The 27,068-nt window shown below is 42.6% G+C and overlaps 1 long non-coding RNA gene across 1 annotated transcript; it reads right to left on the reverse strand.

Moving 5' to 3' along the window:
* Positions 1 to 540: 540 nt before the first annotated feature.
* On the reverse strand, positions 541 to 22,445 carry LOC135552382 (uncharacterized). The gene is made up of 3 exons (XR_010457426.1): positions 22,053 to 22,445; positions 3,386 to 3,521; positions 541 to 3,293 (listed from the first exon to the last, which is right to left on the reverse strand). It is a non-coding gene; the product is annotated as an uncharacterized LOC135552382 (long non-coding RNA).
* Positions 22,446 to 27,068: the final 4,623 nt, after the last annotated feature.

Raw genomic sequence — 27,068 nt, forward strand, 5'->3', positions numbered from 1 at the left:
GAACACATCACAGTGACAAGCATTTTTCAATGGCCTACCATCTTCTCAACCATGTCACTATTAATTATCATATCTAGTAGGTTATCACTTTCCCTATTAGGCATGTTGCACTCTGTACTCATAAAGATAACCTTATGATTATTTATTGTACATAAAATAATTAAATGTACTCAAAAATATCTACTATTATGTGTGTGTGAAATGATTGAACAAATACTATAATAAAGATGTTAAATTATACCCTTACCAAAAAATAGGCTTCTGGCAAACAGCTCTGGCAAACCTTTGACCAATTTGCAGCAAGCTCATATTTTCACATGTTAATTTGCTTTTGTCAACTTCTTGCAAACAAGTCAGGGAAACGTGTGTCAAATATTCTACTGTTTGCTGCAAATTGGTTGCAAACTCAGTATGAATATTTCAATTAGATCAGGTTTTTAGGTATTGTGTGTTAAGATGGAAATGTATCTAGATACACCAAATCATATATAAAAACTTTAAAATGAACTTCTCAGAGAAAAAAACCAAGCATACTAAATGTAGTAAATATACCAAACAACTTGTATTCAATTTCTTAACAGGAAATACATGAAATCCTCAGCATGGTAATGAAGAAAAGAGCAATGACTGGATATTATCAGGATTAAAAAAAATCAAATTAGTATGTACAGTGGCAAGAAAAAGTATGTGAACCCTTTGGAATTACCTGGATTTCTGTATAAATTGGTCATCAAATTCGATCCGATCTTCATCTAAGTCACAGCAATAGACAAACAGTGTGCTTACAATAATTTGTGTGTCATATTAGTTTATTTCTCGTCTATATTGAATACATTTAAAAACATTCACAATCTAGATTGGGAAAAGTATGTATTTGAACACCTAGGCTAATGACTTCTCCAAAAATGAATTGGAGTCAGGAGTCAGCTAACCTGAAGTCCAATCAATGAGACGAGATTAGAGATGTTGGTGAGAGCTGCTTTACCCTATTAAAAAAAACTCACAAAATTTGAGTTTGCTATTCACAAGAAGCATCGCTTGATGTGAACCATGCCTCAAACAAAAAGAGATCTCAGAAGACCTAAGATTAAGAACTGTTGACTTGCATAAAGCTGGAAAGGATTACAAAAGTATCTTTAAAAACCTTGGATGTTCATCTGTCCACGGTAAGACAAATTGTCAATAAATGGAGAATGTTCAGCACTGTTGCTACTCTCCCTAGGAGTGGCCATCCTGCAAAGATGACTGCAAGAGCACAGTGAGTGACTCCGACTGGGAGCCCCCAGTGCCAAGCTACCCGCTCTACCTCTGCCCCCTCTACTCCTGCCTCCAGTGGTGTTCATATGCCACAGTTCATTACTGCAGGCATAACTGTGCCTCAGGGCCAAAAGGGCACAGCATGGAGGCGTTGTTGTGTTCTGTGTCGCATGACCTGCACCACTTGTTCAGTTTGCCTCTGCTTTACATCAGAAAGAGACTGCAATGGGACATGGCACAGGCAGCAAAATATTGTGTAGAGGACTTCCAAAGGGTGTACTGTTTTTTTTCTATATATTTTTTTACATTTTTTTTTTGTGTGTTAGAATTGCTTTTTGATATGTTGTATATAGTTATTTGCACTGTTGTATATAGTTATAGGTCATTTCACCAAGTCGGCCACTTGGGTACATTCGGGCAACTTGTGTGGGACACCTGGGTGACTTCATGCTAAATGTCATGTAGCTCACCCATTCCTGAAGTTATCAGTCTGAAAATTTGCACACCTACAAATTATCTGACTGTGTGGCTATTCTAGTACATGTGAAAGATGATGCTACAACAATAAAAAACAGAAAACGTATGGTCTTCCTTTCGCTTTCCTTCCACCAGATCTACTGTGTTATATTCTCCTACATTCAATTAACATTTCCACAAACTTCAGAATGTTTCCATTCAAATGATACCATGAATATGCATATCCTTGCCTCTGGGGTGGAGCTACAGGCAGTTAGAATAGGGTATGTCTTCAGGCAAAAATTGAGAACAAGGGATGCAGCCATAAGAGGTACATACTTGGCTGTCACAACAACAAATGATTTACATTATACTTATTCTGCCACGCTAATGTGTTACCCGACCTGCCAACTCTAGTGAGAGAAGTTCATCTCAATCTAATTCGCTAGTCTTAGATACGTTGCGTAAATACTTCGTCTTTGCCTGCCTTTGAATGGTCTAGGTAATTAGAAAAGAGGATTTTTGCCTATATGTGACTGTCCGGCTTAATTCGGTCTTATGTAGCAAAATTTGAAATGGTGTTTTAATGTCCTTTCAACTTCCTGGAGACCAGCTGGGGTGACAACCCTACCACATTGGCTTATGGCATTATCTACACCTACTTGGTGGAATCTACAGGTTTGCATAAATATCCAAATGCAGAAGAAAATTATAGCTGTTATTTGGATACAGCTCACTAGTACATACTACAAGCTAACTAGCAAGCTTTGTGCAATACACATAGCTAGTGAGATACAAACAAGTGTTACCGACTTACCGGTGATGAAGGGCTTTGAACATACATACATGTATTGAGTAACAGGAGCTCACAGCTTTCCATCATAATCATTGCAGCGTAATTGCCAGAAACCATGAGGTTCTTCTAACCTGGTTCATGTGCAGTTGATGAAACTTTATTTTGTTGTCTTTTTCTCCTACTATTGTTCAAACAAAATGGTACGCAACAGCTTATCAGCATCTTAAAAGCAGAGCTATTTTAAGAAAGTGTTTGAATCGTCTTTTCGGCTGATAATCATGACGTACCTTCCATGCGACAGTCTATCTGTTCATGCTAACATTTTACATTTAGATGAAAGTGTATTTAATTAAGACACCATGGAAGTATGTTAAAAGTGACCAACCAAGCACATCAAAAATGTTTGTAGAATGATAAAAAAATAAAAATAATGAATACAGCTGTTGTCATGTTATAAGTAGGCAATTTAACATGAGCAATTGGCTGTACCATACTCAGGGGCCTGCCTACAGTATCTATAGGTTAATTTACACAACAATATCTTGGAGTGTGCCGTTCTGCATAACAGATATTGGAATGGTGTTCTGTTCATTCAAGGCTTACAAACGCTATCATCTAATTTCCCCATCCATCTCCCTATCGACTATTTAAATTTACAGGCTGCAAGTCAATGAAGGACTTTCTGGTCTCTTAGAAGCTGGGTCGGAATGTCTTCCTGACAATTTTGTAGACTGGTGTGGGAGGACCACTGGCAGAAGTCTTAAAACGATGTCACCTTGTGCATCTGGAGAGAAATGTTTAGTGATTAACCTGATCGTTTCAGGCAAAAAATGAATGAGCATCTGGCACCACCAGCATGGTTCTTTCAAACTATACCTGCACTTTGAAGAGAAAATCTTGGGCCTGCTTGTCTCAGCTGGCAAAGCAAAGTTTTTGGTCCTTGAAGATCCAGATCCAGTTCAGTTAGGTTCACCGAGCAGTCCGGGTTTCAAATAGAGAAGTCCCGAACAATCTGTAGTAAAGCAGACAAACAATTACTTTTCCATTGCAGTTAATCATTAGTCTAACACCTAACTCTCAAAGTCATCCTGACCTCAGTCTGGAATGGCTCTTTGATGTTGTCGGCACAATGCATCGATAATGAAGGGGCTGTGCTTTTACTGGTTTGTGCACATCTGTGTCTCACTCAAACGGGGCTCAAACACCCACAGCCACACTCAGCCCCCTAGCACCGCCCCCTTTTATTACAATGGTTGGATTTTCAAATCTTAACAATGAGAAGTCTCAACCCGAGGGGGAAAAAAAAAACATTGAGAGAACCCTGTCGCACAATTTATGAGTGAACATTGCATTAACAAACAGCCTCCTTTCCAGACCAGTGTGGTCATATCCAATATTCCCTCTAAACTGCATGCAGCTCCCCGGGACTGTCTGGCAGAAAAAAGATCAGCCCGCGCAGAGAAGCACGAGATTAACGAGAACTCTAGAAAGTTCAGGGAAGTTCAGTTAACACTATCAATGTTTCCCTTTATTGTTGGAATTGTGATCGAATTAACACATTATCATCCACTTTCAATGCAACATACCGAAACAAAATGAATTAGGCATGATTTAGTATCCAAAGCGAACTATTCAAGAGATCTTGATATAGGCATAGCGTATCAGAGTAGGATTCTATCGCATTGACAGGTATTCCTCTACACAGATAGGTGCGCCATAACCAATCAAAGCTCCAGTAGACCTATATGCAAATAGACCATTGCCATACATGGATTTGTGCCATTCATTTGGAACATTTTGAGATCAAATCAAGAGCTGCATGGAGCCACTCGTGCACATTTATTCATATTCTTTGCTAGTTAGTGTTAGCCCAGTTATATATAACTTGTAGTCAGTAATGTTGGAGTGATTGCTTCCTACAAGAGCACAAAATTATGTACATTTCTAGCCATCTTTGAAAAGTGAGTCAGGAAAATAGCTTTTTGTTATGTCTGAAGGGGGCAGTGTCATAAAGGTGCTTCATGGTTCTAAGAAGCTCCTGTGAAGTTAAGTCGTTCAAGTTTCTACTAAGGTTGTACTATTGGTTATCAATGATAAATGTGTAAGATGTAGATGCTGTTTTACACAGGATCAATACATCTGTCCCCCCCCCCCCAGAGCTCTGTCCCGTCACGCTCAACAGAGAATTTATCAATTTTACTAACTCTCAAACTTCGGAATCAAAAAGGTCAGGTTACACTCAGTCAGCAATGCTAGCTAGCAGTGAAGGCTCCTCAGAGGAGGATCATCCTCCTCAGAAATTTCAGAAAAATAAAGTGACACATTAAAAAAAAGTGATCCTTTTCAGATAAAACTATACTAAATATATTCACGGCACCAAATAATTTATTAAAATACACTGTTTTGCAATGAAGGTCTACAGTAGCCTCAGCAGCACTCTGTAGGGTAGCACCATGGTGTAGCCGGAGGTCAGCTAGCTTATGTCCTCCTCTTTGTATTAAAGTCAATGTATCCAAACTTGGTGGCTCGTGGTTCTCACTCCCTTCCATAGACGTACACAGTAATTATGACAACTTCCCGGAGGAAGTCCTCCAACCTATCAGAGCTCGTGTAGCATGAACTGACATCTTGTCCACCCAATCAAAGGATCAGAGAATGAATGAATCTAGTACTGAAAGCATAAGCTACAGCTAAATAGCACTGTAGTGCATAAAATGTGGTGAGTAGTTGACTCCGACAATAGTTGAACAGTTCAATTATTTCTTCCAAAATTAAGGAGAGTGTCAAATGCAGCTAGCTAGTTTAGCCTACTCAAATAACTGGCTCAAACAGAGAAGGATGCTATGTTAGCTAGCTGGCTATGGCTATCCAACACTGGAACTCTGCCTATACTGTACTGCATGATTGTAGCGGGTTAGTTCTAGTAGCTATGTTGACTATGACATGTCAATGATGTACTGTAGATATTACTGCACTGTTGGAGCTAGAAACGCAAGCATTTTGCTACACTCGCAATAATTGATTGATTTGATTTAGTGTTAAATGTTTTCAAACTTCTAGCAACATTTTGTAGCACAATGTTAGTTTGCATCAAATTTGCCATAAACTTACGAGGTGTTTTCTGCAACAAATTCATTTTTGTAAGATAATTAAGGCAAACCCCATTTAGTCGACTATTTGGTTGATAGGCTGTTGGTCTACCGAAAATTATTTAGTTGAGCAGTCGGCTAGTTATTTATTTTTATTCATGGTGGACAAGACACCGGTCACATTCGTGCATGTCTCAGTGGTCTAATCCATTGCGTAGGCCACGGGGATGGCACAGTCTATCAATCTAAGAAATGTGATACTGAAATAGTATATGCTTATATTATATAAAAATAATAGTGCAGCAATAATAAATAAAATAATATTTTATAACAAATGCTCCTTCTCTCACGTTGGGTACGTTCCGCGGTTCTGAAACATAATCGTCAGTGGGCCGTAGAATTGGTGCCTTTCCCTATGTTGCTATGTGCATAATAGCAAAATTAACTAGCCTAATGGGATGGAGAACAATGCGGCGGCGGCAGCCGCAGCAAAGACGAGGTAACAGCCTTAGCCTAATTGTCTAAGAAAATTGAGAGGAAACCAACTTAATTAGGACTATAATCAATAGCTTACCTTAAATAGATAAATCACCCATATACAGTGCCTTCTGAACATGTATTCAGATCCCTTTACTTTTTATACATTTTGTAACGTTACAGCATTATTCTAAAATGGAATGTTTCAAAAATAATCCTCAATCTACTCACAATACCCCATAATTCAGGGAAGTCAGGAACCAATATACTCAGTCAGTTTGAAAAGCTAGCCTTAGCTTTCCTAACAGACAATTGTCTCCTGTAGCACTAATTCCAAAAAGTTTTGGGACACTGTAAAATCCATGGAGAATAAGAGCACCTCCTCCCAGCTGCCCACTGCACTGAGGATAGGAAACACTGTCACCACCGGTAAATCTACGATAATCGATTATTTCAATAAGCATTTTTCTACGGCTGGCCATGCTTTCTACCTGGCTACCCCTACCCTGGCCAACATCTCAGCACCCCCCCCCCCCATCAAGCATTGCCGATCCAAAATTAAATCTAGAATCAGCCTTCTATTTCGCAACAAATGGTTTGGGATGAGTTGGACCGCAGGATGTATGAAAAGCAGCCAACAATTGCTCAGAATATGTGGGAACTCCTTCAAGACTGTTGGAAAAGCATTCCAGGTGAAGATGGTTGAGAGAATGCCAAACTGTCATCAAGGCAAAGGGTGGCTACATTGAAGAATCTACAATATATTTTGATTTTTTAAAACACTTTTTTGGTTACTACATGATTCCATGTGTTATTTCATAGTCTTGATGTCTTCAATATTATCCTACAAAGAAAAACCCTGGAATGAGCAGGTGTGTCCAAGCTTTTGACTGGTACTGTAAGTATTCAGACCCTTTGCTATGAGACTCAAAATTGAGCTTGGGTGCATCCTGTTTCCATTGAACACCCTTGAGATGTTTCTACAACTTGATTGGAGTCCACCTGTGGTAAATTCAATTGATTGGACATGATTTGGAAAGCCACACACCTGCCAACATAGGTCCCACAGGTGGACTTGTTTACATGCTGCTGTGCGTTTTGTTGCTAGCGTTACTTTGCTACCTGCCAACTTTGAGGTTTTTACTTTTTAAATACAGTTTTCAAATTTTTTTCCATTGAACTTTTTCACCCCAGACGCTTTCTGGGCATGGTTCTACAGGACCTCCACCAGCCGAAGCTAAGTAGTAACATTAACATTATGCCTTCTAATTGCAGTCGCTGTACTTAATAATAATATACAGGAGAACGATCGCCTTATGGCGAGGATAGCCATGCTGCAAGCCCAGCTTCAGATGCAATCGTTAGGCAAGGGTCATTTAAGTGTAGGAAAGGATGAAACAGCGTCTGTGCCACAAATAAGTGCAGATAGTAGTAGAAATCCCCTCGCACAGTCCCTGCAGCTGGATAATTCACATGGCTTCTGGAAGAAAATGCTGTAGGAATGCTCAACCGGTGTCGCTCATTCAGCCAACAAACTGGTTCTCCCGATTAAGCAACGAGGCTGAGCCTTCTCTGGTCTCCCCTCCACTCGTTACGGGGTCTGAGATGCCGAAGCCTCCCACCATTAGCGCTGACAAATTGAAAATCCTAGTCATTGGCGACTCCATTACCCGCAGTATTAGACTTAAAACGAATCATTCAGCATTCATACACGGTTTACCAGGGGGCAGGGCTACCGACTTTAAGGCTAATCTGAAGATGGTGCAGGCTAAAGCTAAAACTGGCGAGTGTAGAGAGTATAGGGATATTGTTATCCATGTCGGCACCAATGATGTTAAGATGAAACAGTCAGAGGTCACCAAGCGCAACACAGCCTCAGAGTGTAAATCAGCTAGAAAGATGTTGGCATTGCATAATTGTCTCTGGCCCCCTCCCAGTTAGCTCTAAGGCAGTCTCACAACTCAATCGCTGGTTAAACTGTTTTCTGCCCCTCCAAAAAGATAGAGGGACAATTATCTACAAATTCTATCTGGGACTCACCAACAAACAGGACCAAGCCTGGCCTGCTGAGGAGTGACTGACTCCATCCTAGCTGGAGAGTGCGCTCATCTTATCTATGAACATAGACAGGGCTCTTAGCTCCTCTAGTTCCACTATGAGATAGGGTGCAGGCCAGGCAGTATGGCTGTTAGCCAGCTTAGTAGAGTCTGCCACTAGCACAGCTAGTGTAGTCAGCTCAGCTATCCCCATTGAGACGGTGTCTGTGTATCGACCTAGGTTGGGCAAAACATGCCGGTGTTCGCCTTACCAATCTCATTGGAATAAATACCTCATCCATTCCTGTCATTGAAAGAGATTGATATCTCAAAATAGGGCCATTTGATGTTAGATCCCTCACTTCCAAGGCAGTTATAGTCAATGAGCTAATCACTGATCATAATCTTGATGTGATTTGAACTGACTGAAACATGGCTCAAGTCTGACTTTACTGTGTTAAATGAGGCCTCTCCTCCTGGTTACACTAGTGACCATATCCTCCTGTGCAACCCGCAAAGGCGGAGGTATTGCTAACATTTACTATACCTAATTTCAATTTACAAAACAAAAGACTGTGTTTTTTTCTTGAGCTTCTAGTCATGAAATCTATGCAGCCTACTCAATCACTTTTTATAGCCATTGTTTACAGGCCTCCTGGGCCGTATACAGCTTTCCTCATCGAGTTCCCTGAATTCCTATCGGACCTTGTAGCAGATAATATTCACATGGAAAAGTCCACAGACCCCACTCCAAAAGGCTTTCGGAGCCATCATCGACTCAGTGGGTTGTCCAAAATGTCTCCGGACCTACTCACTGCCACAGTCATACTCTGGACCTAGTTTTGTCCCGTGGTATACATATTGTGGATCTTAATGTTTTTCCTCATAATCCTGACCACCATTTTATTAGGTTTGCAATCGCAACAAATAATCTGCTCAGCCCCCAACCAAGGATCATAAAAGCCGTGCTATAAGTTCTCAGACAACCCAAAGATTCCTAGATGCCCTTCCAGACTACCTCCACCTACCCAAGAACGTCAGAATGCAACAAACTGAGGAACTTCATTTAAGCTTGCGTAATACATTAGATGCAGTCGCACCCTTAAAAACAAAAACATTTGTCATAAGAAACTAGCTCCCTGGTATACAGAAAATACCCGAGCCCTGAAGCACGCTTCCAGAAAATTGGAACGAAAAAGGTGCTACACCAAACTGGAAGTGTTCCGATTAGCTTGGAAAGACCGTACCGTGCAGTATTGAATAGCCCTCACTACTGCTCGATCATCCTATTTTTCCAACTTAATTGAAGAGAATAAGAACAATCCAAAATGTATTTGACACTGTCGCAAAGCTAACTACTAAAAAACAGCATTCCCCAAGAGGATGGCTTTCACTTCAGCAGTGATAAATTCATGAACTGCTTTGACAAAGACCTTGATCATAAGAAAGCAAATTACGGACTCCTCTTTAAATCTGTATTTCTCCAAAGCTCAGTCATCCTGAGTCTGCACAACACTGCCAGGACCTAGGGTCATGGGAGACACTCAAGTTCTTTTTAATACTATATCTCGACACATTGATGAACATAGTCATGCCCTCTAAACCTTCACGCTGCATACTGAACCCTATGCCAACTAAACTACTGAAAGAGCTGCTTCCTGAACTTGGCCCTCCTGTTGAACATAATAAACGCCTCCCTATCCACCGGCTGTGTACCAAACTCACTAAAAGTGGGAAATCTTGACCCAGAAAATAAATATATTTTTTAAAGGATCGGCCTATATCAAATCTTCCATTCTTCTCAATTTTTGGAAAAAGCTGTTGCGCAGCAATTCACTGCCTCCTTGAAGACTAACAATCTATTCAAAATGCTTCAGTCTGGTTTTAGACCCCATCATAGCACTGAGACTGCACTCGTCAAGGTGGTAAATGACCTTTTATTGGCGTCAGACCAAGGCTCTGCAGCTGTCCTCCTGCTCCTAGACCTTAGTGCTGCTTTTGATACCATCAATCACCACATTCTTTTGGAGAGATTGGAAACCAATTTGGTCTACACGGACAAGTTCTGGTCGGGTTTAGATCTTATCTGTCAGAAAGATATCAGTTTCTCTGTGGATGGTATGTCCGCTGACAAATCAACTGTAAACTTCGGTGTTCCTCAAGGTTCAGTTTTAGGACCACTATTGTTTTCACTATGTATTTTACCTCTTGGTGATGTCATTCGGAAACATAATGTAAACTTTCACTGCTATGTGGACGATACACAGCTGTACATTTCGATGAAACATGGTGAAGCCCTGTCCCAATAAACAAAGAGATCATCTGTTGGATCTGACAAGTAATCTTGAGGATTGTACAGTCTCAAATAAAACTGTAAAGGACCTCTGCATTACTCTGGACCCTGATCTCTCTTTTAACAAACATATCAATACTTTTTTTTCTTCATCTAAATAACATTGTGAAAATCTGAAACTTTCTGTCCAAAAATGCAGAAAAATTGCTGTCTCTGCCTGGCTGGTTCCCCGTTCTCCACTGAGATTCTCTGCCTCTAACCCTATTACAGGGGCTGAGTCACTGGCTTACTGGTGCTCTTCCAAGCAGGCCCTAGGAGGGGTGCTTCACTTGAGTGGGTCTCTGACTTGATCTTCCTATCGGGTTCATGCCGTGAGAGAGATCTTCGTGGGCCATACTCGGCCTCGTCTCAGGCTAGTACGTTGGTGGTTGAAGATATCCCTCTAGTCGTGTGTGTGCTGTGCTTTGGCTAAGTGGGTGGGGTTATATCCTGCCTGGTTTTCCCTGTCCGGGGGTATAGTCAGATGGGGCCACAGTGTCTCCCGGCCCCTCCTGTCTCAGCCTCCAGTAATTATGCTGCAATAGTTTGTGTTGGGGGGGCTGGAGTCTGCTATATCTGCAGTTTTTCTCCTGTCTTATCCGGTGTCCTGTGTGAAATTAAGTATTCTTGCTCCTGCTGTCTCTAACTCTGAATGATCGGCTATGAAGCCAACTGACATTTTCTCCTGAGGTGCTGACCTGTTACACCCTCTACAAGTCACGTATGAACATTTGAACATCTTGGACACGTACTGTTATAATCTCCACCCAGCACAGCCAGAAGAGGACTGGCCACCCCTCATAGCCTGGTTCCTCTCTAGGTTCCTGCCTTTCTAGGGAGTTTGTCCTAGCCACTGTGCTTCTACACCTGCATTGCTTGCTGTTTGGGGTTTTAGGCTGGGTTTCTGTATAGCACTTTGTGACATCGGCTTTATAAGTGAATTTGATTGACTGTGCATGCCAGAGCAAAAACCAAGCCATGAGGTCCAAGGACTTGTCCGTAAAGTACAGACAGGATTGTGTCACGGCACAGATCTGGGCAAAGGTACTAAAACATTTCTACAGCATTGAAGGTCCCCAAGAACACAGTGACCTCCATCATTCTTAAATGGAAGAAGGTTGGAAGAACAAAGGCTGTTCCTAGAGCTGGTCGCCCGCCCAAACTGACGAATCGGGGGAGAAGGGTCTTGATCAGGGAGGTGACCAAGAACCTGATGGTCACTGTGACAGAGCTCCTCTGTGGAGATGGGAGAACCTTCCAGAAGGACAACCATCTCTGCAGCACTTCACCAATCAGAACTTTATGGTAGAGTGGCCAGACGGAAGCCACTCCTCAGTAAAAGACACATGACAGCCCACTTGGAGATTCTCTGGTCTGAAGAAACCTAGATTTAACTCTTTGGCCTGAATACCTAGCATTTCATCTGGAGGAAACCTGGCACCATACCTGTGGTGAATCATGCTGTGGGATGTTTACCAGTGGCAGGGAATGGGAGACTTGTCAGGATTGAGGGAAAGATGAACGAGCAAAGTACAGAGAGAACATTGATGAAAACCTGCTCTAGAGTTCCTCTGTGGAGATGGGAGAACTTTCCAGAAGGACAACCATCTCTGCAGCCCTCCACCAATCAGGCCTTTATGGTAGAGTGGCCAGACGGAAGCTACTCCTCAGTAAAAGGCATATGACAGCCCGCTTGGAGTTTTCCAAAATGCACCTAAAGACTCGCAGACCTTGAGAAACAAGATTATCTGGTCTGATGAAACCAAAATTGAATTATTTTAGCCTGAATGCCAAGCGTCACGCCTGGACTAAACCTGGCACCATCCCTACGGTGAAGCATGTTGGTGGCAGAATCATGCTGTGGGGATCATTTTTTTGCGTCAGGGACTGGGAGACTACTCAGGATCGAGGCAGATATGAATGGAGCAAAGTACAGAGATATTCTTGCTGAACCTAATCCAGAGCTCTCGGGACCTCCGACTGGAGCGGAGGTTCACCTTCCAACATGACAATGAGGCTAAGTGCACAGCCAGGACAACACAGGAGTGGCATTGGGAGAAGCCTCTGAATGTCCTTGAGTGCCAGAGCCAGTAGAGTCATACCCTACAGAGTTTGTAGCCTCATACCCAAGAAGCCTCAAGGCTGTAATCTCTGACAAATGTGCTTCAACAAAGTATTGAGTAAAATTAGCAAACATTTCTAAATCGGTTTTTGCTTTGTCATTATGGGATATTGTGTGTAGACTAATGAAGAGAAAACAATTTACCACATTTTAGAATAAGGCTGTAACCTAACAAAATGTGGAAAATTCAAGGGGTCTGAATACTTTTTACAGACATAAAAATGATCTTGCTTCTGTTGAGTGTTTGTTTAATAGTCTACTGAATCTTTGAAGACCAGCATTCGTGCAACCGCAAATGTCTGTTAAAGCAATTTCACAGATTCAGCTGTTTTTAATCTTTGCTATGCTCTTATAAAGGCTTTACAATTTGTTAGAACAGACTGGTATTATTTATTTAGTGTTTACACTGTTCCAAACAAGCAGAAATTATAATCTAACAGCACCTGTTTGTCACACATAATATGCACGCAACTCATGCTCCTATACCCCTTTTTCTTGATCTCCTTATTTTTATAATAACTACAGTGCTCCGGGCAGCCGAGCGGAAATGGAGGAAAACTCGCCTCCCTGCGGACCTGGCATCCTTTCACTCCCTCCTCTCTACATTTTCCTCCTCTGTCTCTGCTGCTAAAGCCACTTTCTTCCACTCTAAATTCCAAGCATCTGCCTCTAACCCTAGGAAGCTCTTTGCCACCTTCTCCTCCCTCCTGAATCCTCCTCCCCCTCCCCCCTCCCTCTCTGCAGATGACTTCGTCAACCATTTTGAAAAGAAGGTCGACGACATCCGATCCTCGTTTGCTAAGTCAAACGACACCGCTGGTTCTGCTCACACTGCCCTACCCTGTGCTCTGACCTCTTTCTCCCTCTCTCTCCAGATGAAATCTCGCTTCTTGTGACGGCCGGCCGCCCAACAACCTGCCCGCTTGACCCTATCCCCTCCTCTCTTCTCCAGACCATTTCCGGAGACCTTCTCCCTTACCTCACCTCGCTCATCAACTCATCCCTGACCGCTGGCTACGTCCCTTCCGTCTTCAAGAGAGCGAGAGTTGCACCCCTTCTGAAAAAACCTACACTCGATCCCTCCGATGTCAACAACTACAGACCAGTATCCCTTCTTTCTTTTCTCTCCAAAACTCTGGAACGTGCCGTCCTTGGCCAGCTCTCCCGCTATCTCTCTCAGAATGACCTTCTTGATCCAAATCAGTCAGGTTTCAAGACTAGTCATTCAACTGAGACTGCTCTTCTCTGTATCACGGAGGCGCTCCGCACTGCTAAAGCTAACTCTCTCTCCTCTGCTCTCATCCTTCTAGACCTATCGGCTGCCTTCGACACTGTGAACCATCAGATCCTCCTCTCCACCCTCTCCGAGTTGGGCATCTCCGGTGCGGCCCACGCTTGGATTGCGTCCTACCTGACAGGTCGCTCCTACCAGGTGGCGTGGCGAGAATCTGTCTCCTCGCCACGCGCTCTCACCACTGGTGTCCCCCAGGGCTCTGTTCTAGGCCCTCTCCTATTCTCGCTATACACCAAGTCACTTGGCTCTGTCATAACCTCACATGGTCTCTCCTATCATTGCTATGCAGACGACACACAATTAATCTTCTCCTTTCCCCCTTCTGATGACCAGGTGGCGAATCGCATCTCTGCATGTTTGGCAGACATATCAGTGTGGATGACGGATCACCACCTCAAGCTGAACCTCGGCAAGACGGAGCTGCTCTTCCTCCCGGGGAAGGACTGCCCGTTCCATGATCTCGCCATCACGGTTGACAACTCCATTGTTTCCTCCTCCCAGAGCGCTAAGAACCTTGGCGTGATCCTGGACAACACCCTGTCGTTCTCAACTAACATCAAGGCGGTGGCCCGTTCCTGTAGGTTCATGCTCTACAACATCCGCAGAGTACGCCCCTGCCTCACACAGGAAGCGGCGCAGGTCCTAATCCAGGCACTTGTCATCTCCCGTCTGGATTACTGCAACTCGCTGTTGGCTGGGCTCCCTGCCTGTGCCATTAAACCCCTACAACTCATCCAGAACGCCGCAGCCCGTCTGGTGTTCAACCTTCCCAAGTTCTCTCACGTCACCCCGCTCCTCCGCTCTCTCCACTGGCTTCCAGTTGAAGCTCGCATCCGCTACAAGACCATGGTGCTTGCCTACGGAGCTGTGAGGGGAACGGCACCGCAGTACCTCCAGGCTCTGATCAGGCCCTACACCCAAACAAGGGCACTGCGTTCATCCACCTCTGGCCTGCTCGCCTCCCTACCACTGAGGAAGTACAGTTCCCGCTCAGCCCAGTCAAAACTGTTCGCTGCTCTGGCCCCCCAATGGTGGAACAAACTCCCTCACGACGCCAGGACAGCGGAGTCAATCACCACCTTCCGGAGACACCTGAAACCCCACCTCTTCAAGGAATACCTAGGATAGGATAAAGCAATCCTTCTCACCCCCCCTTAAATGATTTAGATGCACTATTGTAAAGTGGCTGTTCCACTGATGTCAGAAGGTGAATTCACCAATTTGTAAGTCGCTCTGGATAAGAGCGTCTGCTAAATGACTTAAATGTCATGTAAATGTAACTACTATTAATGATCATCATTATAATAAGTAATGTTTAGTCTCAATACCGTAACTTAATGTATGCCTATATTCATGCCATCACACAGCATACGAGACATTCCTGCTTTGAAATGCAATCAAGCATTTTTGTTTATTTAAAAGTTAGACACCTTTGAATAATTAGCCTAAACAATAAATAAACTGCAATTCAAATGCATACAACTGTTTTAAGTCTGCTGTAATAAATGCTTTATATATATTTTTAATTCTTCGATACTCTGGTACACTTATTTTGTGGTGTTTACACAATTCCAAATGGTCAGAAAGTAATATTGTAATCTAACAGCCCACATTATACTCCCGCAACGCTTGGTCCTATACCCTCCTTTTTCTTGATCTCCAGAACTTGTAGCGCCACAAGTCAAATGTCACCCACACCCCTTTCCCTCCTAAGAAACCTGTAAACATTTGTCAGTTTCGAGTTTATTATCCGCAACCATTTTACTATCACGTGTTACTGTGTTCAGAGTTTGTTATAACCAATTTATTGATGTGATTATGATCGACTATTGGTCACATGCATGCGACGCTTACATGTTTCATGTAAAGAGAGCAACCGTTGAGGGGATATTTTTCATAAAGAAATTAGGGATTTCAGTAACAGAACTTTTCAGTCACAACTTTTATGTCAAACAAGTAAGAAACTAAAAGGTTGAAATTGTTGCAGCTTCGGCTCAGACAGGGCAATAAACACTTGCTCTGGTGCCGTTTTGCTGCAGTAGGGAGGAGAGCGAGACAACGTGCTCCAGTAACACAGGCACTCGCTGTCATTTTATTACAGTCTGACCATCGGGCTCTTTAGTCATTTGTCTGTCTTAATTATTTAATCAAATAGTGTGCGTAAAGCATCAGACAAGATCAGTGCATATGTCGTATTTTATTCAAACCCAAAGGGTGTGTCCGACCAATTTATCAAAAGAACAGGACGATTCTCGGTCGACCAAGATGTATTTATTTTTTGTCAGGGACAGCCCTAAAGAAAATTGACTTTTTGACTGAGGGCTCCAATGCATTTTCATACATATATTTGTTTTACCATCTAGAAATTAAAGCACTTCACTGTATATCGACTCCTCCCATTTGAAGGTGTCATAAGTATTTTGAAAATGCACTGGTGTAGGAAAGTAGCCAAGTGTGTAGTATTTGGTCCCATATTACATATTTCTAGGGTTAAGGTTAGTACTTTTACACTATTTATCCTACTCATGTTTGGACCCGTAATGTGCTGGAGCTCAAACTCATTACTGGTGTTAATTAATTTAAAAGTACAGAATGCTTTATTTTGCATCTATTTTAAAACACTTGTGTGCACACCCATTCCTTTTATTCCAACAAGTATGAAACTGACATCATGTGGGTGTCTTGTCACATTAGCTCTTTTTTTTCTAAGAGTGGGATGTAGGCTATCTAGAACCTATATGGGTTCTTATGCTGTTCCCATAGGAGAACCTTTTGAATAACCCTTTCGGTTCACGGTAGAACCCTTTTGATTCCAGGTGGAACCCTTTTGAGTTCCATGTAGAACCCTTTACAGAGGTGTTTACATGGAACCCAAAATAGTTATACCGGGAACCAAAAATGTTTCTCCTATGGGGACAGCCAAAGAACCCTTTTGGAGTTTTTTCTTTTCTTCTTTTAATAGTGTAGTGTGTCTTGCAAGTAGGAGTGTGTGTTTTGCATAAGTCCCATAACTTCAGTGTAACATGTTATTCCCCACCCTGGCCACCGTAGCAGCTTAGGCTGGTGGAATCTTTCTCAACCCATTTTATCTGCCACTCTGCAAAATCTGGACCCCTACAAATCAGCTGGGCTAGACAATCTGGACCCTCTCTTTCTAAAATGATCCTCCACAATTGCTGCAACCCCTTTACTAGCCTGTTCAACCCCTTTTCGTATCGTCTGAGATCTCAAATGATTGGAAAGCTGCCGTGGTCATCCCCCTCTTCAAAGGGGGGAGATACTCTAGACCCAAACTGTTACAGACCTATATCCATCCTGCCCTGCCTTTCTAAAGTCTTTGAAAGCCAAGTTAACAAAACAGATAACCGACCATTTCGAATCCCACCGTACCTTCTCCGCTATGCAATCTGGTTTCCGAGCTGGTCACGGGTGCACCTCAGCCACGCTCAAAAGTCCTAAACGATATCATAGCCGCCATTGATTAAAGACAATACTGTGCAGCCGCATTCATCAACCTGGCAAAGGCTTTCAACTCTGTCAACCACAACATTCTTAATCGGCAGACTCAACAGCCTTGGTTTCTCAAGTGACTGCCGCGCCTGGTTCACCAGCTACTTCTCAGACAGAGTTCAAGTGTGTCAAATCGGAGGGCCTGTTGTCCGGACCTCTGGCAGTCTATGGGGATGCCACTGGGTTCAATTCTCAGGCCGACTCTTTCCTCTGTATTCATCCATGATGTCGCTCTTGCTGCTGGTGATTCTCTGACCCACCTCTACACAGATGACACCATTCTGCATACTTCTGGCCCTTTATTGGACACTGTGTTAACAAACCTCCAGACGAGCATCAATGCCACACAACACTCCTTCCGTGGCCTCCAATGCATCTTAAATGCAAGAAACTAAATGCATGCTCTTCAACCAATCGCTGCCCGCCCAACTAGCATCACTACTCTGGATGGTTCTGACTGAGAATATGTGGACAACTACAAACACCTAGGTGTCTGGTTAGACTGTAGACTCACATCAAGCATCTCCAATCCAAAATTAAATCCAGAGCCGGCCTCCTATTTCGCAACAAATCCTTAACTTATGCTGCCAAACATACCCTTGTAAAACTGACTATCCTAACAATCCTTGACTTCGGTGATGTCATTTACAAAATAGCCTCCAACAGCAAACTGGATGTAGTCTATCACAGTGCCACCCATTTTGTCACCAAAGCCCCATATACTACCCACCACTGCGACCTGTATGCTCTCGTTGGCTGGCCCTCACTTCATATTCGTCGCCAAACCCACTGGCTCCAGGTCATCTAAGTCTTTGCTAGGTAAAGCCCCGCCTTATCTCAGCTCACTGGTCACCATAGCAACACCCACCCGTAGCACGCGTTCCAGCAGGTATATTTCACTGGTCATCCCCAAAGCCAACACTTACTTTGGCCGCCTTTCCTTCCAGTTTGCTGCTGCCAATGACTGGATTGAATTGCAAAAATCACTGAAGCTGGAGACTCACACCTCCCTCACTTTAAGCATCAGCTGTCAGAGCAGCTTACAGATCATTGCACCTGTACACAGCCCATCTGTAAATAGCCCACCCAGCTACCTCATCCCCGTATTATTTATTTTTTGCTCCTTTGCACCCCAGTATCTCTACTTGCACATCTAAACACTCCAGTGTTAATGCTAAATTGTAATTATTTTGCCACTATGGCCTATTTATTCCCTTACATCCCTAATCTTACATTTGCACACACTGTATATAGATTTTTAGATTGTGTTATTGACTGTTTGTTTATCCCATGTATAACTCTGTCGCACTGCTTTGCCTTATCTTGGCCAGGGTGCAGTTATAAACGAGAACGTGTTCAACTGGCCTACCTGGTTAAATAAAGGTGAAATATATTTTTTAAAGAATGTCAGTGGAGTTCTTTATTTTTTACAAAAAATAAACAAATGCTAAAACAAAAATGTCCTGAGTCACTAAGTATTCAACCCCTTTGTTAAGGCAAGCGTATATACTTTAGGAGTAGAAATCTGCTTAAGTCACAAGTTGCATGGACTCTGTATGAAATAAGGGTTTAACATGATTTCTGAATGACTACCTCATCGCTGTACACCACACACACATAATTTTAAGGTCCCTCAGTCTTGCAGTGAATTTCAAGCACAAATGCCTGGGAGGTTTTCCAATACCTTGCAAAGAAGGGCGCCTATTGGTAGATGGATTTTAAAAAATGCCTGCTATTGAATATTCCTTTGAGCATGGTGTAGTTATTACACTTTTGATGGTGTATCAATACATCACTACAAAGATACAGGCTGCCTTCTTAAGTCAGTTGCCGGAGAGGAAGTAAACCGCTCTGGGATTTAACCATGAGGCTAATGGTGACTTAAACAGTTAAAAGTTTAACGAGATATTTCAGTATTTTGGCAATGAGGCCCTTTCTCTTCTTCCCCAGAGTCAGATTAACTTGTGGATTCAACTTTTATGTCTCAGTGCCCAGTATGTAGGAAGTAGTTTTGCGAGCGAGTGCTAACTAGCGTTAACGCAATGACTGGACATCTAGCGGCAAAAACCCATAGACTTCATTGCGCTAACGCTCGTTCGTGAACTTCCTCCATACTGGTCACAGACAAAGCGTATCAACAAGTTCACCTGTACAGAATAAAAAAAATATGTATCCTGTTTGCAGTAAAGCACTAAAGTAAAACTACAAAGAATTGTGGCAAAGATATTAACTTTGTCCTAAATACAAAGCAGCATATTTGGGGCAAATCCAACAACACATCACTGAGTACTACTCTTCATATTTTCAAGCATGGGGTGGTTGCATCATGTTATGGGTATGCTTGTTATCAAGGTCTGGGGAGTTTTTCAGATAAAAAGAAGCAGAATAGAGCTAAACACAGAAAATCAAGAAACCCTTGTTCAGTCTGCTTTCCAACAGACACTGGGAGACAAATTCACCTTTCAGCAGGACAATAACCTAAAAGACAAGGCCAAATATGCACTTGAGTAGCTTACCAAGACGACATTGAATATTCCTAAGTGGCCTTGTTACAGTTGAATTAAATGGGCTTAAACTAATTGCAAGACTTAAATGACTGTATAGCAATGATCAACAACCAACTTGACAGAGCTTGAAGATGTAATTTCTTTTTAAACATATTTTGTATTATTCAATTCCAACATACAGGTACTGCACTGATTGTTATTGAAAAATAAGACATCTAACCTAAAGCAAGAACTATAACAAACAAACCTTAACAAAAGCAGTGACACTAGCAAGATTTAACACACACCCGAGTGGGTTGGGATGCGTACTGTACATACTTTGAAGGAATCAGTTAATACATACACATGTAGGCTACAGTCCATAAAAAGGAAGGGGTCATTGATCAGAATCAATCCCTAGTCCCAATGAATCTCCATGTTGTTCAGTTAGTAATGACCATCTGTCCACAAATTGCTCTAGCATAATAGAAACCTTTAATTAAGATTATAGCATGTTCTTATAATTGACATCCGCTCCTCTGTTGGATGTTAGTTTAACCCTTTAGACCCCAATAGAATTCTACAATGCTGCTGTAGATTACTGAGAATTGAAGTAAAGCTCATTTTCTCACACATTTAAAACAGACAGAGCTCAAAAACAAAGACCAAATGACAATTACAAGTTAAAGAGCACATCCTCTATATGACATCAAACAACGGTTAACACTCAAAAGAACAAAAACCATAGAGTATTTAAATTGTAGTAAATTACTCACTCAAAATGTAACAATATACTTTAAATATAAATAAGAATATCAAAAACGTGACCAGAGGACAATATTCATAAAGTATTTCAAAACTCAATGCTATTTGATTGAGAACGATTCTTTATTCTGCAATGATGTACAAATAAACGAGACCATGTCAAAATGTAGGTAACCTCAATAAGATTTAGTACAGACCAGGCCTGACAATGTAGAAATAGTAGCCTACTTTGACAACAATTCAGTGAACACAAGTAGTATTAGATACAAAAACAACTGTTCAGAGACAATGTGTAGGACAAATTCATATTTCACACTCACTTTCATCTTTGCGTTTGCCTAAAGGATGGAAGGATGGAACTTCTGGAAGCACTGCCCAATCCTGCAAATTGGCACAGAACACAGTGCACCCAAAGGAGGTTTCGATACATCTGCCACTCTTTGCCCTGCGTCCACTCCGATGCACACCACACACCCCCTCATGCGCCCTTCAAACTTCACCTGCTTTCTAATGAGTTTACAACTCAGTCCACACGCCCTGGTGCCACAGTCTTGGCTCCCCTCTTCCTGCCACTGTAGTCATATCACAAAGTGAATGGACAAGCTTTTGAATGCCTTCAGGGACCAGTGCCTGCAGTTTCTGGGAAGGGGCCTTTGCAGGGTCCCCCACACAATGTATGTATTTAAAATGGCAATGTTGAGCATCCCCCAAAACACATACTTCCACTATTTTCTGCCTGTACGTTTCAACATTGTAATAGCTCCTAAATTGGTCAAGATGGTCAACCCCACCGATTTTCTTGTTGTAATCCATTACAAGCCCTGCAAAAGATATACATTTCTACAACTTTAAACATATCCAAAACCCCAGCCACTTTCACTTTAGGCCCAGGCTGTGTGGTACAAGGGTGAAAGGTGGGACAGACACCTTCCATGGAAATGTAGGCTCCCCTCTCGGGTGTGCGGAGAGTACACTCTTCCTCCTCTGCTTCATACTCTCTGCGAGGCAATGTATGTATAGGCTATGATTATCTGCACCTAGCACACCAAACCCAACTGATAAAAACGAATTACTCTAGCGTTGGCTTCATTTCGGTGGCCAGTTAACTGGATGTCTGTATGGCTAGCTGGAGGAAGTGCCAGCTGAGGTTGACACTTCGTGAGCGCAGCCCACTTTTATTACCTGACTAACTAGCTAGCTATAGCAAGCAGCTTGGGTCGTTTCCATATGAATTACACCGGTAGAAACAAGACAACCAACTAGATACAGCTAAACACAAACTATTTCCATGAGACAGAGAGCAATCATTCGCGCTTCACCGCTGATGTGCTCGCCTTTACCAACCAAGTTATCATGACATGATTTGCTCATTTGTGAGCCATTCCCCAAGTTCCACAGCATCACACATATCTGCTGTTTACTTTTCACTCACCTCGACATCATCGCTTTTCAAAGTGCGTGTCCGAATCATCAACCAACATTAGCCTCTTTCACTGTGAAAGGTTGTGTCTGCTTCGGCGCCGTCATTTTGAGTAATTGTATTTAACCAAATTCTTATTTACAATGACCGCAAAACCCCGGACGACGCTGGGCCAATTGTGCGCCGCCCTATGGGACTCCCAATCACGGCCGGATGTCATACAGCCTGTATTCGAACTAGGGACTATAGGGACGCCTCTTGCACCAAGGCGCCACTCCGGAGCCCTGTAATGAATCTAAAATAAACGTTGTAAAGTCAAATGACAGTATACCCTGTTTCTGGTGTGATGTGATGAGAACTCGATCGGTTGGAATACGACGATACGAGCAAAGAATAATGAGGTTAATTTTAACATATTTGAAACAAGAGCTTATTTCAAGCGCTATGAGCCACGCCCCAGTGGGCAGAGCTAGGCATGTTGGACTGGGACACATTTAAATAAATTCAAATCTCTTTTAGTGGCTCCGCCATTGTTCTGTGTAGCCGAGTTAGGTTTTTTTATCCGTTATTTTACCAGGTAAATTGACTGAGAACACCAGTGGGCAGAGCTAGGCATATTGGACTGGGACACATTTTAATAAATTCAAACCTCTTTTAGTGGCTCCGCCATTGTTCTGTGTAGCCTAGTTTGGCTTTTTTTATCCATTATTTTACCAGCTAAATTGACTGAGAACACGTTCTCATTTGCAGCAACGACCTGGGGAATATTTACAGGGGAGAGGAGGGGGATTAGCCAATTGTAAACTGGAGATTATTAGGTGACCGTGATGGTTTGAGGGCCAGATTGGGAATTTAGCTAGGACACCCAGGGTTAACACCCCTACTCATATGATAAATGCCATGGGATCTTTAATGACCTCAGAGAGTCAGGACACCCGTTTAACATCCCATCCGAAAGACGGCACCCTACACAGGGCATTGGAATATTTTTTTTAGACCAGAGGAAAGAGTGCCTCCTACTGGCCCTCCAACACCACTTCCAGCAGCATCTGGTCTCCCATCCAGGAACTGACCAGGACCAATCCTGCTTAGCTTCAGAAGCAAGCCAGCAGTGGTATGCTTTTATTTGAGACCAGTGTATTGGAGTTAATTTAGTCTTTTACTTAAGTAAAATATCTTTCAGTAGAAAACAGGGAAACATATCAGTGTCGATTACTACCTTTTATTTCACTCTAGTTGAGTAAAAGTAGTTTTGTTCTGGTCGCAAGAGAATCCAGAAAATTGCAGTAAACAGCGACACACTCAGGTAGAAAACTGAATGTTCTATTCTCAGCCAGGCCCATCTTTTAAAAGAAAACAATTTAATTATATCTTTATTTGAGCAAAATAAGTAGTTATGTTGTGATCACAAGAAAATCCTATTACTTCAGGTAAAGAGCCCCACAGTCAGGCAAACAAATCTGGATATTCTATGAAAGTGAGAACAATTACTTTCCCTGGCTGATATGGCTTCTACTTACATATATTATCAGAGTAAATGAATAGCTGTCATTCACTGCTATCAAAGTGTCTAATATAAACACATGAATTACACAGACCTTCATGGGAAAAGGCGTTCCATGGTCTGTTTTGTCAACGAGCCCAATGTATTCCAAAACCTTGTGGTAACCCGATTATCCCAATCATTTAGGTAGCCTAATAAATAATTTATGTTCTATTGTGAATTGCCTGGGACTCGTTGTTTCCATGTTTTCTACTCAAATATATTTTACTTATTAACTGCAAATATATTAGCCTAACTAGGCTAAACAGAACCATAGGAGGCTTTATGTCATATTAAAATGTGTCCCAGTTCAACATGCCTAGCTCTGTGAACTGGGGGCGTGGATTACCGAGCGCTCTCTGAAATAAAGGCTTGTATTGTCCTATTACGACAACAGGTTGTTAGGAAGTTCATTTTGCGATATTGCACATTGTTAGAAAAACAAGGCAGTTCCCGGCCGCTATAGTAAATTAGAGAAAGACCGTATATGTGTTCTAAAGGGTTTTAATATTTTTTTTTTATTGTTGCATTGGATCTCAATCCACCACATCTGCCCATGTCGCACTTCCGCATCTGTGGTGAAAGGTGACAAAGCTAGAGCGGTTTCGTCAGACCATGACACGTCCTGAAAATCGGTCTTCTCAATCGTCTGTAGCTTCCGAACGTCTATGCGTATGGGCTAATAGTGTTTCCCAACACCTCGGGGTACGTGGGCAGTCTCCAGGGGGTACCTGGGAGATTATACATTTTTTATATATATATCTTAATAGGAAGAAAAACATTTACTGAGGCCACTGGTGTGACATCTCTAGTTATTTTATATTTACAGTGCCTTCGGAAAGTATTCAGACCCACATTTTGTTACGTTACAGCCTTATTCTGAAATGAATTAAATGTAAATCTAAACACCATAATGACAAAGAAAAGCTTCTAAAAATGTTTCTAGAAATATCTCATTGACATAAGTATTCATACCCTTTACTCAGTACTTTGTTGAAGCACCTTTGGCAGCGATTACGGCATCAAGTCTTCTTGGGTATGAGTTTACCATTCTCTGCAGATCCTCTCCAGCTCTGCCAGGTTGGACGGGGAGCGTTGCTGCACAGCTATTTTCAGGTCTCTCCGGAGAATTTCGATCAGGTTCAAGTCTGGGCTCTGGCTTGGCCTCTCAAGGACATTCAGAGACTTCTCCCAAAGCCACTCCTGTGTCGTCTTGGCTGTGTGCTTAGGGTCGTTTTCCTATTGAAAGGTGAACCATCTTTCACCCAGTCTAAGGTCCTGAGCACTCTGGAGCAGGTTTCCATCAAGGACCTCTGTACTTTGCTCCGTTCATATTTGCCTCGATCCTGACTAGTCTCCCAGTCCCTGCCACTGAAAAACCTTCCCACAGCATGATGCTGCCACCACCATGCTTCACTGGGGGTTTCCTCCAGATGTGACACTTGGCATTCAGGCCCAAGAGTTTTAAATCTTGGTTTCATCAGACCAGAGAATCTTGTTTCTCATGGTCTGAGAGTCTTTAGGTGCCTTTTGGCAAACTTCAATCAGGCTGAAATGGGCTTTTTACTGAAGAGTGGCTTCAGTCTGGCCACTCTACCATAAAGGCCTGATTGGTGGAGTGCTACAGAGATGGTTGTTCTTCTGGAAGGTTCTCCCAACTCCACAGAGGAACTCTAGAGCTCTGTCAGAGTGACCATCAGGTTCTTGATCACCTCCCTGACCAAGGCCTTTCTCCCCCAATTTCTCAGTTTGGCTAGGCGGCCAGGTCTAGGACGAGTCTTGATGGTTCCAAACGTCTTCCATTTAAGAATGATGGAGGCCACTGTGTTCTTGGACCTTCAATGCTGCAGACATTTTTTGTACCCTTGCCCAGATCTGTGCCTTGACACAATCCTGTCTCGGAGCTCTATGGACAATTCCTTCAACCTCATGGCTGGTTTTTGTTCTGATGTGCACTGTCAACTGTGGGAGCTTATATAGACAGGTGTGTGCCTTTCCAAATCATGTCCAATCAATTGAATATACCACAGGTGGACACCAATCAAGTTGTAGAAACATCTCAAGGTCGCTCAGTAGGAACAGGATGCACCTGAGCTCAATTTCGAGTCTCGTTGCAAAGGGTCTGAATACTTATGTAAGTAAAGTTGTTGTTTTTTTTTTTATACATTTGCAAAAATGTCAAACTGTTTTCGCTTTGGGGTATTATGTGTAGATTGCTGAGGATTTTTTTTACTTAACCAATTTTAGAATAAGGCTGTAATGTAACAAAATGTGGAAAAAGTCAAGGGATCTGAACACTTTCCGAAGGCACTGCATAAGGCCTACTTTTTTAATTAACTTTAGTTTTGGCGCATTGCTCTGTCTACCTGGCCTCTGACCACCCACCCATTCGCTCAATGGTTGATTCTCTGTTTGTGTCAAGTACACATGATCCTTTGCTCTGCGCTAGAGCGCCTGCTGCTGATATCCTCCCAGAAACTATGATTGATAAGACAGCAGCTGATGCACTGAAGACCCTCCAAATGTTTTGGGCACTGAGCAAATTTCAGGTTCATCACTTAAACTATGACAGACAAAATGAGAGAAAAAAAATCCAGAAAATCACATTGTAGGATTTTTAATTAATTTATTAGCAAATTATGGTGGAAAATAAGTATTTGGTCACCTACAAACAAGCAAGATTTCTGGCTCTCATAGACCTGTAACTTCTTCTTTAAGATGCTCCTCTTTCCTCCACTCGTTACCTGTATTAATGGCACCTGTTTGAACTTGTTATCAGTATAAAAGACACCTGTCCACAACGTCAAACAGTCACACTCCAAACTCCACTATGGCCAAGACCAAAGACCTGTCAAAGGACACCAGAAACAAAATTGTAGATCTGCACCAGGCTGGGAAGACTGAATCTGCAATAGGTAAGCAGCTTGGTTTGAAGAAATCAACTGTGGGAGCAATTATTAGGAAATGGAAGACATACAAGACCACTGATAATCTCCCTTGATCTGGGGCTCCACGCACGATCTCACCCTGTGGGGTCAAAATGACCACAAGAACGGTGAGCAAAAGTCCCAGAACCACACGGGGGGACCTAGTGAATGACCTGCAGAGAGCTGGGACCAAAGTAACAAAGCCTACCATCAGTAACACACTACTCCACCAGGGACTCAAATCCTGCAGTGCCAGACGTGTCCCCCTGCTTAAGCCAGTACATGTCCAGGCCTGTCTGAAGTTTGCTAGAGAACATTTGGATGATCCAGAAGAAGGTTGGGAGAATGGCATATGGTCAGATGAAACCAAAATATAACTTTTTGGTAAAAACTCAACTCGTCGTGTTTGGAGGACAAAGAATGCTGAGTTGCATCCGAAGAACACCATACCTACTGTGAAGCATATGGGTGGAAACATCATGATTTGGGGTTGTTTTTCTGCAAAGGGACCAGGACGACTGATCCGTGTAAAGGAAAGAATGAATGGGGCCATGTATC

This window comes from Oncorhynchus masou, chromosome 13, assembly GCF_036934945.1.
Source record: "Oncorhynchus masou masou isolate Uvic2021 chromosome 13, UVic_Omas_1.1, whole genome shotgun sequence".
Lineage (NCBI taxonomy): Eukaryota > Metazoa > Chordata > Actinopteri > Salmoniformes > Salmonidae > Oncorhynchus > Oncorhynchus masou.